Source organism: Crinia signifera, chromosome 5 (genome assembly GCF_055691185.1).
Source record: "Crinia signifera chromosome 5, ASM5569118v1, whole genome shotgun sequence".
Taxonomy (NCBI): domain Eukaryota; kingdom Metazoa; phylum Chordata; class Amphibia; order Anura; family Myobatrachidae; genus Crinia; species Crinia signifera.
This window is the reverse complement of record NC_139221.1, coordinates 300,726,267-300,738,906: the sequence shown is the minus strand read 5'-3', so window position 1 is coordinate 300,738,906 and position 12,640 is coordinate 300,726,267.

The following is a 12,640-nucleotide window of genomic DNA, read 5'->3' as shown; positions in this document are numbered from 1 at the left end:
TGTAGGGCCTGGATCAGTAATTTCCAATTACCCCTTTGCTGCACAGATGGTGGGAGAAGGGGGTATTGGGCTGAATGAAGGGGCCCTGATACATAACTTCCAGGGTGGTAGAGGTTGTTTAATATGCAGAGGAGGGGTTTATAGTGGAATTAGTGGAGTGGGCTTATTATTCATAATTTTCTGGTGGGAGGACAGCTTGCTTGACTGCAGATATCTCCAGTTACCAGAAATAGATTTTTTAGATTTTAATGGAATTAAAAACTAGAGAATCCCTCCTACCAAATGGTACTGGGGTCTAGGGGATCAGAGTTCAGAAGGCAGAGCAATCTGCCAACGAGTATACAAAACTACATACCAGGTGTGTGGAGCTGGAGCAGTAACCAGCTGCTGGAAGGCTGATATCTCTGGTTCTGGGCACAGTAAAGACAAGCTACTAGTGTCCCTCAAAGGGGGAGAGTCCCAGCTTTTGGAATATACCCTCAGAAAAACTCTACGTCAGACAGAACCTGAAATATCTAACTGGGAAGAGCAATTAACAGGCTTGGATGGGGACCACTCCTTTGAAGTCAGATATCTCCAGTTCCCAAGGGCCGATTTTTAAAATTCTTGTACCCATGGAAAGAGGGGACCCTCAGCTTTAAGCCTAGTGCCCTTAGACTCCTGGGGGGTTTCTGGGTACTCAGAAACCCCCCCTGCGTGCACTACTGATGGCCCCTGCTAAGACTCAAATTCCCAGGGAGCCTGACATCCAGGACCAGGTTTGATTAGAAGAGACTGGCAGGGCTAGGGTTACCAACTCATCCCTTTAATCCGGGACACATATTAATTACAAAGGTTCTGTGACTGGCTTTCACCTGGTTTTAAACTGCCACACCTCAAGACTCAATTTCACCTGGTTTTAAACTGCCACAGAACCTGTGTAATTAATATGTGTCCCGGATTAAAGGGATGAGTTGGTAACCCTAGGCAGGGCCGATGTATGTGCTGCCGCTGCGAGATGTAATGCTGGAGTCCGGCCCTGGTCCTTCTGGTAAAAACAGCATTGGCTGTGTTTCCTCCCACCGCACGGCATCACATACAGCTGCGTTAAACCCCCCAAGCGTGCCAGCCCGCGCACCCCACCCCTCAGCCTTGGATAGCTCCAATACTTTTTTTCTGAACTGTCTGACTGGCACACCAGCAGCCGTCAGCTGCACAGCACACATGAGCAGGGATTGCAGAGCAGGTAGAGCTCTTCTCCTACCTGGCGCCTCCCTGCTTTGCGTCCACTGCTGAGCGGGTAGCGCTGGCCCTGTTTCCAATACATTTAAATGCTGGCAATGGCACCCAATTAAGCTGATCTCACACCCTTTGCTGGGCCGAATTCACTTAAAATGACTTGCAACACTATGGAGGTACGAGCGCTTTTAGGCAAATTCCAGCCGCCGTAAAGTGCGCCCAGTGCCATGATGATTCGCACTGTCAAATCATTTCATTAGATCTATCCCATTTGGTTTTGAGTCTAAACGTTAAGACTGAAACCAAAAAAGTTTCTGAGTCATGCAAAGTATTAAAAGTATAAAAAGTTTAATATTTTTTTAGAATAATGAGAACATCCTGCTTCTATGCTAACTTTCTGTCTGACTACCACAAAGGAGATCATAGAGTTATAGGACTCCCTTACAGTCAGACAGGTGTTTCATCGGCGGTGAACAGTCATTGCAATCTACATGGGTAGCAAGGACAGCCATGGTGCTACCAGAGCATAATTAGAATAAATGGAGTCACTATTAGAAACCATTAATTTTCAAACAACCTATTGAGTGCATCAACACAATGGGGGTTATTCTGATTCACTCGGAAAGGCACAATCACTCTCTAATAGACAAAACCATATGCACTGCAGGTGGGGCTGATGTAACATGTGCAGAGAGATTTTTATATTGTAGTGTAAAAATAAAGCAGCCACTGCCAGCCAGTATTTATCCTGCACTGAACAATAAAACTCCCAAATCTAACTCTCTCTGCACATGTTACATCAGCCCCACCTGCAGTTAACCAGAGTTGTTTCTGAAACGCAAAAAAAGTCTCCCTTCTCGGAGTGTAAGAAAGGTAAATTAAACAGGTTAATATGTGGAGATAGAGGGGTGGTAAGTGCTCCAGATATCCCCACCAGTGGATGGGATAGCTGCTGCTACCCCAGCACCTCCCAGGAGCTGGTATAATCTCCTAGGTAGGTGTTGGTGGGGGAGTGAGCGTGTCGCAGTGGGACCCCTGGTTGTGGAATGAAAGTAGAGGGTATCTGCTGTCCTTTTCTGTCACACATAGATGAGTACCTGGTAGTATGTCACAATTGCAGGAGCTCATTAGTGTAAGTACTAGGGATGAGAGTACCCATAAATGTGTCAGGAGAAAGAAAAAAGAAACAAGGTGTAGTGTTCTGACTAATGGAGATTATGCTCCTTCTCCCCACATGTTAAAATAACAGTGAGCGAGATCCTTTCAAAGCCAGAAGCAATATGACATGGGAAAGGAAGGTTATAGGATAGTGCAGTATAGGGAGTGCATCCACCTAGGGCAGAATGGAGGGAGTGCACCTGTCCGTCGTATGCACAGGATGACGGTTTCAGAATAGGCAGCTCCAGGGTATTGGTAGGTTTCTGCTGTGCACACAGATGATCGTTTCACTGTTAGACTTCCTCAGTGTGTGTGAGGAGAGAGTTCCTGAGGCTCTCATATAGTGATAGGCTCCTCCCCTAAGCCAATCACTGTGGAGGGGCCGGATAATGATGTTGCTGGCAGGGAAGGATTATGTTTTGCAAAATGGGAAGGATGGCCAAATATCTCAAATATATTGGCTTAAGTACTGAGAAACACAAATGCAAGCAGTCAGCACCAGTGGTATAGCTAGGTGCCATGGTGCCCGGAGCAAGGCCATGTTTCGCACCCCCCGCCCCCGTTTTGTAGTAGGTGGGGCTCTTGCGTGGCAAAAAGGGGATGCGGTCTAACATTATACCACACACTGTAATGCCCATTGCACATAAAGCCACATGCTGTAATGCCAATTACGCATAAGGTCACACATGATGCCCATTACATACTCTATACCAAACCGTAATGCCTATTACACACCTGACACATAAGTGCCACTTACCTACATGCTCATTGCTAGGAACTTCATGCTCGATGCTAGGGGCTTCATGCTTAATGCCAAGGAGCTTCATGCTCGTTGCCAAGGGGGACTAAAATTGCTTGTTGCCAAGGAGGGCTAAAGTTGCTCATTGTCAAGGGGGACTAAAATTGCTCATTGCCTAGGGGATTAATATTGCTCATTGCCAAGGGGGACTGATATTGTTGCCAAGGGGGACTTGTTGCTTGTTGCCAAGGGGGACTGAAATTGCTCGCAGGGAGGGAAGGTGGGAGTAATAGTGCAGAGCAGGGAGGGAGGGTGGGAGTGATAGTGCAGAGCAGGGAGGGAGGGTGGGAGGGAGTAGTGTGGAACAGGGAGGGAGGGGGTAGTAGTAGTGTGGAGTGAGGGTTTGAGGGAGTAGTGTGCAACAGGGAAGGAGTAGTGTGGAGCCCCCCCCCCAGCTGTCAGTGGAAGTGTGCGGTAGGCACCCCGCCCAGCCGGCAAAGCAGTGGTGCAATCCACGCACCCCTCCCCCCTGTTGTCGGGCCTGCCCACTCCCGGTTACCCGCTGTACCCGGGAAAAGTGCACTGTGTGCTGGTATTTAAAATTCACATCTCCCGCTCGACTGCGCTAGCCAATAGGCGCTCGCGGTTCAGCAGCCACCAGTTGATTGGCTGCTGGACGGCAAGCGCCTATTGGCTAGTGTGGTCCAGCGGGAGATGTGAATTTTAAATAGCACCACGTCTCCCGGACACAGCGGGGAGCCGGGAGCTAGCGGGGGAGACGGAGTGGGCGGCAGACGAGAGTGCAGAGGAGCGGACAAGCTGGCAGTGCCGGCACGGCTCCGGCGCCCTGATAGCTTCTGGCACCCGGAGCTTGTGCTCCACCGGCACCACCCTCGCTATGTCTCTGGTCAGCACACAAATCTTAAAAATAGGCTGCACCACAAAAGGAAGTAGCAAAAGAAAAATGAAAATATAAATAAAAATAATAAGATTAATAGTAAAAAGATAAGTACAATCAGAAACTCAAGTATGTAAATATACAGTGCTGTAGGTTAGAATATGACTACCACAGTAATCTTACTGGTCATGAGGAAACCATAATTGCATAAGGAGATCTCCCAATTATAATCAATGATATGTAAGATATCAGTTTATCCCATGGTGAAATATGCATGGGTACTTTAAATTGAATGAAAATGTAAAACCTCCATGATTACACAAGGATCCAAGAAAAAAGGTATATAACTAACCTGTTAATAGGGTCATGCAGAAGCATGATCAGTTGTGGGGGGTCGCGTTCCCGGTGACTTCCGGGATCCAAAGTGTGTAAGGTGCCCGTAGTGTGTACGGGAGCATATCTGGCCATCGTGGCGGCGTGACGTATGCCATCTATGGGGCATTTTGGGGGTGTTGCTGATTAACATAGTGAATCTTGGGGCATGTCTGGAAGTAGGAGCGGCAGGACGTATGCCATCTGTGGGGTAGTCTGGAGGTGTACCAGATCATGTGGTGACGGGCCGTTCTGGGGCTGTGCCAGATCATGTAGTGATGGCACGTCTTAACTGCTAATTTGCATAGTGAATCCCGGGGCATGTCTGGACGTAGGAGCGGCATGATGTATGCCGTCTGCGGGGCGGTCTAGAGGTGTACCAGATCTTGTGGTGACGGCACCTTTTTGCTGCTAATGACCGAAATGTATACGGGTGAATGTCTAGCCATGAAAAAGGCATGACATATGCAGTGAAGGAGGACATTGTCCCTTTCAACATCTTGGGACACCTAATCCAGGAACATCACGCATACAATTTCAAAGGTTACCACCCAGGTACCTGAGGTTATCCATCTTACTGTCCGAGGCTAATTCCAGTCGACTGGTTATTTGTGCCATCTTGGGCCGACCACGTGGATACCAGGACGGTTCATTACCTACATGTCCTCTCGTTAAATCTGGGCCTACTAGGAACGGACTCTCCTATTGCTGCTATAGTGTGGAAGTGGGCGTCTTTTTATCTACTGTATATTGAATATGATAATTTTAGTTATGTGTTTACATGTTTGTTTTTCAAGTAAAATATATTTGTAAAGATCATCCAATTTCTTTTTCAAATTATTTTTTAGCGCTGCTACCACCCCCTTCTTTTCTGTTTTTATCTATACAGGAGTAACTAACCTGTTCTACAGCAGCTGCTGGGAAGCCACTCCTGCCACTTTTCTTGTTTAAAGGCCTAAAGCTGCCTAGTGGTGGCGCCTGCCCTGCACTCCTCCCATCCCACAGCCTAACCCTAAACCCTCCTTCTTGGTGCCTAGACCTAACCACCCTCCCCGCAGACTAACCCTAACCTTTTTCTACCAATAAGTCACCCACTAAACCTAAACCGCCAATGCCCGGCCACCCTCTCCCTGAATACTTACCGACTGGGAAACCAGGGGCCAAATGTAATAGGGTGAAAGTTTCAGAAAGTGAGAGATTTTGGGAGAGTTTTCCCATGTTTTTTAAAGCAGCAATCAATTGCATGGCAAAATCAACCTGGTTTTGCAGTGTAATTGATTGCTGCTTTAAAAAAAAGGGTAAAAGTCTCCCAAAATCTCTCACTTTCTGAAACTCTCACCCTATTCCATTTGGCCCCAGATGTCTGTATTTTTGTGTCTGCATCCTGATTCCTTCCAAGATCTGGTCCCAGTCTTCTCAAGGCAGTTGGAATGCTGGCGTCGGTATATTTAATGTCGGCATCCTGACCCACGGGATGTTAACCGCATCCCATATAAAATCATTGAGGTGCATCTTAATGTGCGTACATATTATGTGATAATTATTAACAATATGCATGATAACGATACCATTAACAATATTATTATGCATAACAGCTAATGTTTACGCACTATGGGCCTGATTCTTATTGACTTGGTAAGCTTCGAAGCTCCTAGCTTACCGGGTCCTAGAGTGCCTGCCCCCCGCCACCGTATCCCCTTGCGAGGTTGCAGGGCGGGTGGCTGTCGTCATGCAGCCGCATTTACATGGGGATGTCCATGAAACGCTGAGAGTTCCCATATCAGAGCGCCGCCACCGCATACACAGGGCCACCACATGCACAGGGCACACCTTGCAAACAAGTGGGAGGTGGCTTGATAGCAGGACGTAAGCAGGCAGAGATGGTCAAGGCACGAGTACAGGCAGCTCAAGGGGAAAACCGATAACGATATTGTGTAATGTGTATTCGCCTTGTTCCAAAGCTTTATCTGAAGGCACACTTCCATGTGATGTCCTTAGAGGATGGTTAATCGTGTAGACATTTCTTCAAACTCCAAATTTTTTTTATCAAAAACATTTGCGGATTTAACTGCAAAATCCTTGTATCTTTGATCTATCATGCCTTCTGGAAAATTTAACTATTGCAAATAATCAGCAAGAATATATTAATGATGGATTCCCCATCCGATTTGATTCCATGAGCAACAACATTAAAATACAGTATAATCATTTAGTCTACAGCTTTGCAAAAGTATTTTTTCCGTAAATAAATCCAGCATTGCTTCGAACGGATGATGTGACACATGAATTTACGCTTCCATCAATGGCAGCGTTTCCTTCGGCCTCGGAGTGTATATGGGATTTGCGGAAAAGCGTGATGATAAAACAGATATTTTCTTTATAGCGGTATTAAAATTTAAATTCCATCTCTTACTATAATTTAGGGTATTTCAATTTTTTTTTTCATGAATGCAGATTGACAATATTATTGATGTTGGTATATAAACGGCATTTCCTATTCTAACGCCGGCGTTTTATTATGCGTACACATAAAATAGCTTGCATATTTTTCTGATTGAGTAATACGTTATTGAACTAGGCAAACCATTTTTTTTCTATTTTTCTATTTTTTTTTATATAACAAAATATAATATTTCTGGAAGTAGAAAACGCAATTTTCCTGTATTATGAGTCTAGCACTTTAGTTTACTGGCTATTTAGTATCACTGTGTTTATTGACGGTCGTCTCACCTAAGGTATGTGACGGATTAACAGTGAATCCAGCAGTACTCATAAAATATACAGGGGCCAATTTATCAACATCCGCGTCTGAGGATGTGGATGTGCTGTGATAATAATTGACCCTATTCACAATGCAATAATTGCTATAGGGCCAGATAAAATGGAGAGTGATAAACAGCCAGCCAATCAGCTCCTACCTGCCATGTCACAGGCTGTGTTGAAAAATGTCAGGTAGGAGCTGATTGGTTGGTTGTTTATCACTCTCCATTTTATCACTTATGAAGCTTAGTGCATCTGTCCCATAATCATTTAAATGTATAAATTATTATATGCAGGGATCGAGTTTGAGAGAAAGCTCTTTTAGGGTCTGATTCTGGTTGACTCGGTCCCCGGCGTATTCGTAATGGGGACCGATGTTTGCGATCTGTGGATGCCTTCGCTGACTTGCACAGTCACAGAGGAGTTAGTACAGGGGTGGGCGGGATGTAGCACGCTGCAGCTCACCAACCCTGACCATATTTACCACCAGCACCCAGGGATCAGTGAACAGAGGTTTGCAGTATCACTTTACTACACCAGGGGTCACTGGAGCAGCAGGGAGCCCCAATGACCAGGAGCCCTGACCGGTGCACTGGAGCACCAATCACCAGTCCCGGGGTAGGTGAGTATGTTTTTTTTGTGTGATCTGTGCAAGGGTAAGGAATTGCAGTGAGTACTGTGATTCGTCAGCTAAAGTTGTCATTATCACAGGATTCTATTCATACTTGCCTACTTTTTAAAACTAGTTTCAGGAAGATTATAGTTGGTAGCACAGCGCCCCATTGAGGGGGCATGTCATGCTCCACCCAATGGGCGTGTCTAGTTCCATATACGGAGAGATTGTGAAAAGAGATTGTGAATGTGGCACCTAGAAGCGTGGCTGTGCACTGCTACATCTGAGAGGAATCTTGTAAAATGACTTATATCCAAATGTAGATGAGCCTCAGAGCAGTTAGTATGAGCTACTATACTTGGTAAAGTGCTGGGAAATGGTGCTGGTGGTTCAATGTAAATGTATCTATCTCTCATTCCTTTTTCCCCAAAAAATGTTTTTGCTGACACGTGAGCCCATATGACAGACAGCCCACCGGAGTCATTACACTGCAATGGTCCCATTCATTCTGTTATTTTATCTCTGCAGTACGGTTACTCTGCCATCTAGTAATCTATCATGGCCACACGGCATGTTATACCTCTGATACTGCCCATGTTCGGTCACCTACACAATTTTCCAGGGCCTCTTTTAGTTCCCAATCCGCCCTTGCTGCTGTGACTACATTTTATAAGTCTCAAGTTGAATATGTGATATCAGCAGTTTATCGCCCAGTAATGCATTAGGAGCTGTCTCAGTATCTGGGAGAAGAAAGTCGGAACATCAGACAGGACTAGGAAATTCCTCAGCCCCATATAATACTGTATATAAATGTAGACCTGAATGAATACCTTCCAACTGTCCCAAATTTCGCAAGGACAGTCACTTTTTTGTGTGACAGTTCCGCATCCCATCCACAAGCAGCAGTGTCCCGCAAGGGGGGCAGTTTCTACGCTCATAAGCAACACCCCCTGACCATAAGGCCACACCCCTATTTCTGGGCACGCGCCTACACACATTTGTCCCTCCTTCACTTGCTGCAAATTTGGAATGTGTGCTGAATATCGGTTTTTATGATTGCAAATGAAAAGATCACTGCTGTAGGTTACGCACAAGTTTCCTGGCAGCAAGAGCCGCCGCTGTGATCAGGAATCAGGAACCAAGTCCCACAGCTGTTGCTAGGTGAGATTTATATTCCTTGGAACTAAGAAAAGTTTGCAGTTTATCAATTCCTGCAAACTACTGTTGCTTCGCATGATCATATAATTACCAGAGGAACGACTTCCCCATGTGCGTTCCAAGATTCATCCTTCCCCTGTATGTTTGAACTGTCATTGTTTAGGTAAGTTCCTAATAAAATACTCAGCGGAGTTAATTAAATAAGAGGTGCATAAAAAGTGAAGGTTACTATACTTCAGTAGAATAATAAACTAATGAAAATCTCTCCTTTGCTGCTGTGGGAGCCATAATTACATGTTGTAATCTATTCATAATGGTCCATTTCAGGTTGAGTCTGTGACACTTGAGAGGTGTGCGGAGAGGAGGGCTGTGATGCGTCTTGCGAAATGCATATTTTGAGGCCTATCATTTCTCTCTTCGGCCTACTTAAACGCCACCTGCTTATGCTGCCAATGCATTAAAGGCCATTATTATCACACTGATGTCTTTTATATTCAAAATAACGTAAAAAGATTTGGGAAAAATGTGTGGCATTTGTGTTCTGCTCGTCTTATGGCTTTTTTTAATGGATACTTTAAAAAAAATTCCTGCAGAGAGATTTTTGTTGTAATAATTTTGATTGTCTTTTTGGATTTATTTTAGCTTGTTGTTCCTTCGGTGACTTTACTGTTATATATTCATGTACTGGAAGCACATACTGACCACTACTGTTTATTTAAGGCCCCCAGTGCCGATTTCACCCCTTCCCGACAGATTGGGCCAAAAAATCAACCCAAATCGGATATATATATACTGTATATATATAAAAGGCTAACTCTCCTCACCTCTATGAGGTGAAGTGTCGCCACTGGCCTCTAGAGGCCACGCAAAGGACTAAATTATTCCATTGTGTGCTATAAGATGTCATAACAGAAAGTGAAAGCAATTTTTGCAGTTACACTGATCTGTTTTAAACTTGCTGGATATGGAGAGACAGGGGGAGAGGGGTATTTTATAAAAAACAATATGTACTTTTAAAGTTACTTTTGTTCAAAAATTTCGAAACTCTACAGTACTTAGCACTTGCCTAAAGGTTAAGAACATAAAATGTACATTATAATGTGCCAGAAGGTGGCTGGGAAAATATATACATTCTTCAGCAGTAGAGACGCTAATAACACATTTTCCGTCTCGGTCTAGAGCTCTATCTCTGGGGAAGCGTTGGGATTATTTAGAAGTCTATTTTTTGGCAAACGCAGAAGCAAAACTTAAACTTCGTAAACAAACAGACAATGAAGCCCAAGGTAATTACTTGGCAAAAATTCTCCTGGTGCGATCCAAAATAAGTTAAAGACGCACAACGTTGTAACATACGGTCTGAAGCGCGCTGCAGAGGGGCAACGTAACACAATACTTTTGTTGAATAAAAATGGAACATCGACTTCTCTGTTAAAGCCATTGATGAATTATTAATTTTACTATTTCATTTTTATAAAAAATATAATAAAAGACAACATTCCGAAGATGAAATCCCAGTTCCCAACACTTACCCATTTCTATTCCACTATTGCACCCTTGCGTGCTTAACCCTTAGACGTGTCAACCTTGCTGCGATCCTCAAAACATCCGCTAAAAATGCCAGTGTCACTCGCACCGACTGTTCTTTTAGTATAAGTAAATACAAATACAGGAAAGGATGGATAAAGAAATAACTCTTTCACTGCACTAGGATAGATAATTTTTAGGCCGCAACTCTATAAGTCCCCCCTGTTAGTGGGGGAAGAAGAACAGCATAACAACAGAGATATAGAGTGCGCCTTCTCGTTTTTCACCACCACCACCACCTTTGATTTAGATGGCAATTAATCAGTATCACAAGACGATTATACAATTTATTAAAAATCGGTAAAACATATTAAAAGCATTGTATCATTTAGTACAGGGGTGGCCAACCGGTCAGAGGTAAAGAGCCGAAAAATATTGGTAGTCAAGCTAAAGAGCCGACATCATGCGCGCGCCGAAGGCGCATGCGCCAAAAAAAGGGGCGTAGTCTATTTTGACCTCTTGGGTGGGTGTGATACAAATATGCCTCCAATAGTGCAGTGCCATATATACATATGCCCCCAATAGTGCCAGATACACATATGCCCCCCCCCCCCCCCACACGGTGCCAGGTATGCACCACACGGTGCCGGGTATGCCCCCACAGTGCCAAAAAGCTGGTATGCCCCCACAGTGCCACAAACTGCTATGCCCCCACAGTGCCACAAACTGCTATGCCCCCACAGTGCAAATTTCCCAGCAGCAGCACTCACCATTGTTGAGGCTGCTGCCAGGCGGGGAGAGGACAGTCTGGTGTCCCCCTGCAGTCCTCCTGTCATGTCACCTATGGGAGGAGAGCACAGCACACCGCGCGTCTCCTTCCCCCTCACTTCCCTGTAACTGGGCCACCCACCAATCAAAGGTCGCTGGCCGGTTCCTGATTGGCTGCTGGCCCACGAGCTCTGATTGGCGGACGGCCCAGTCACAAGGATGCACAGTAAGGTGTAGGAGAGATGCGTGATGCGCGCTCTCCTCCCCTCAGAAGGAGAAGGGATTCAGGGAACCGGCAGCAGGTGGTACTGGGACAGACGGTAGGCGGCGGGCAGCAGTGGGAGCAGGAGCCGCACTTTACAAGGGGGAGAGCCGCATGAGGCTCAAGAGCCACAGGTTGGCCACCACTGATTTAGTAGTTCATAAGGAGTCAAAGATTTCAGACATCACAATAATCCAACGCGTTTCATCACTCGGACTTCATTAGGGGTGAAATAGAAAAGACTCTGGGTGGTGAAAACAAAAATGGCCTTAGTATGTCAGTCAAGGCAATCTAATACAGGCAAGCCAATTGATTGAAGTTTAGTTAAATATTGCACCCAAAAAAAGAAGAGTCGCCGTGAGCGGCGCTGCCATTTTTAACGGATATTTTGAGGATCTCTCCCAGCAACGTTGGCACTTAAAGGGTTAAGGTTAGTATTCCCATGTGAGAACTTTAATTGTAAGATTTGCTGGAGGTTACAGAAAGATCACTTAGCCAGAATAAGTATTATGGGTATGCTACGGTTTAAAGACCTATTAGGGTTCTCCCATAACTATATTTGAACATATAATAATGTGATTACAGAGAGAAATGTACTGTGTGCCTGGAGATGGTTTTGGAATAATGACATTTTCTATTGCAATAACTGCTGCACACTGAGTGACATTTATTTAGACTGTTTTACAAAACACTTTTGAGAAAAGATGTTGATCCTAGCAAACAGCCAGATGCTAATGCGATTTAGAGCGCAAATGTCTTAAGGTGCCCATACACTATTAACATTTGGCCCTTTTCTACACGATTTTGATGCATCGGGCTAGTAAATCTTGTGAAAATTGTTAAACCGTATGTAATTTACTTACAATAATGATCCGATGCGGGGTTCCACGCGCATCGGATTTGCAGATTGGGCCTGATTCAGATTTTTTCGCAGGGCCAACATGTTCTAAAAAAAACAAAAACATGTGCACTGAAGGTGCGGCAGATGTAACATGTGCAGAGATTTAGATTTGGGTGGGGTGTGTTCAAACTGAAATCTAAATCGCAGTGCAATTATGAAGCAGCCAGTATTTACCCTGCACAGAAACAAAATACTGTAACTCACCCAAGTCTAACTCTCTCTGCACATGTTACATCTGCCCCACCTGCAGTGCAGCATGCTTTTGCCCA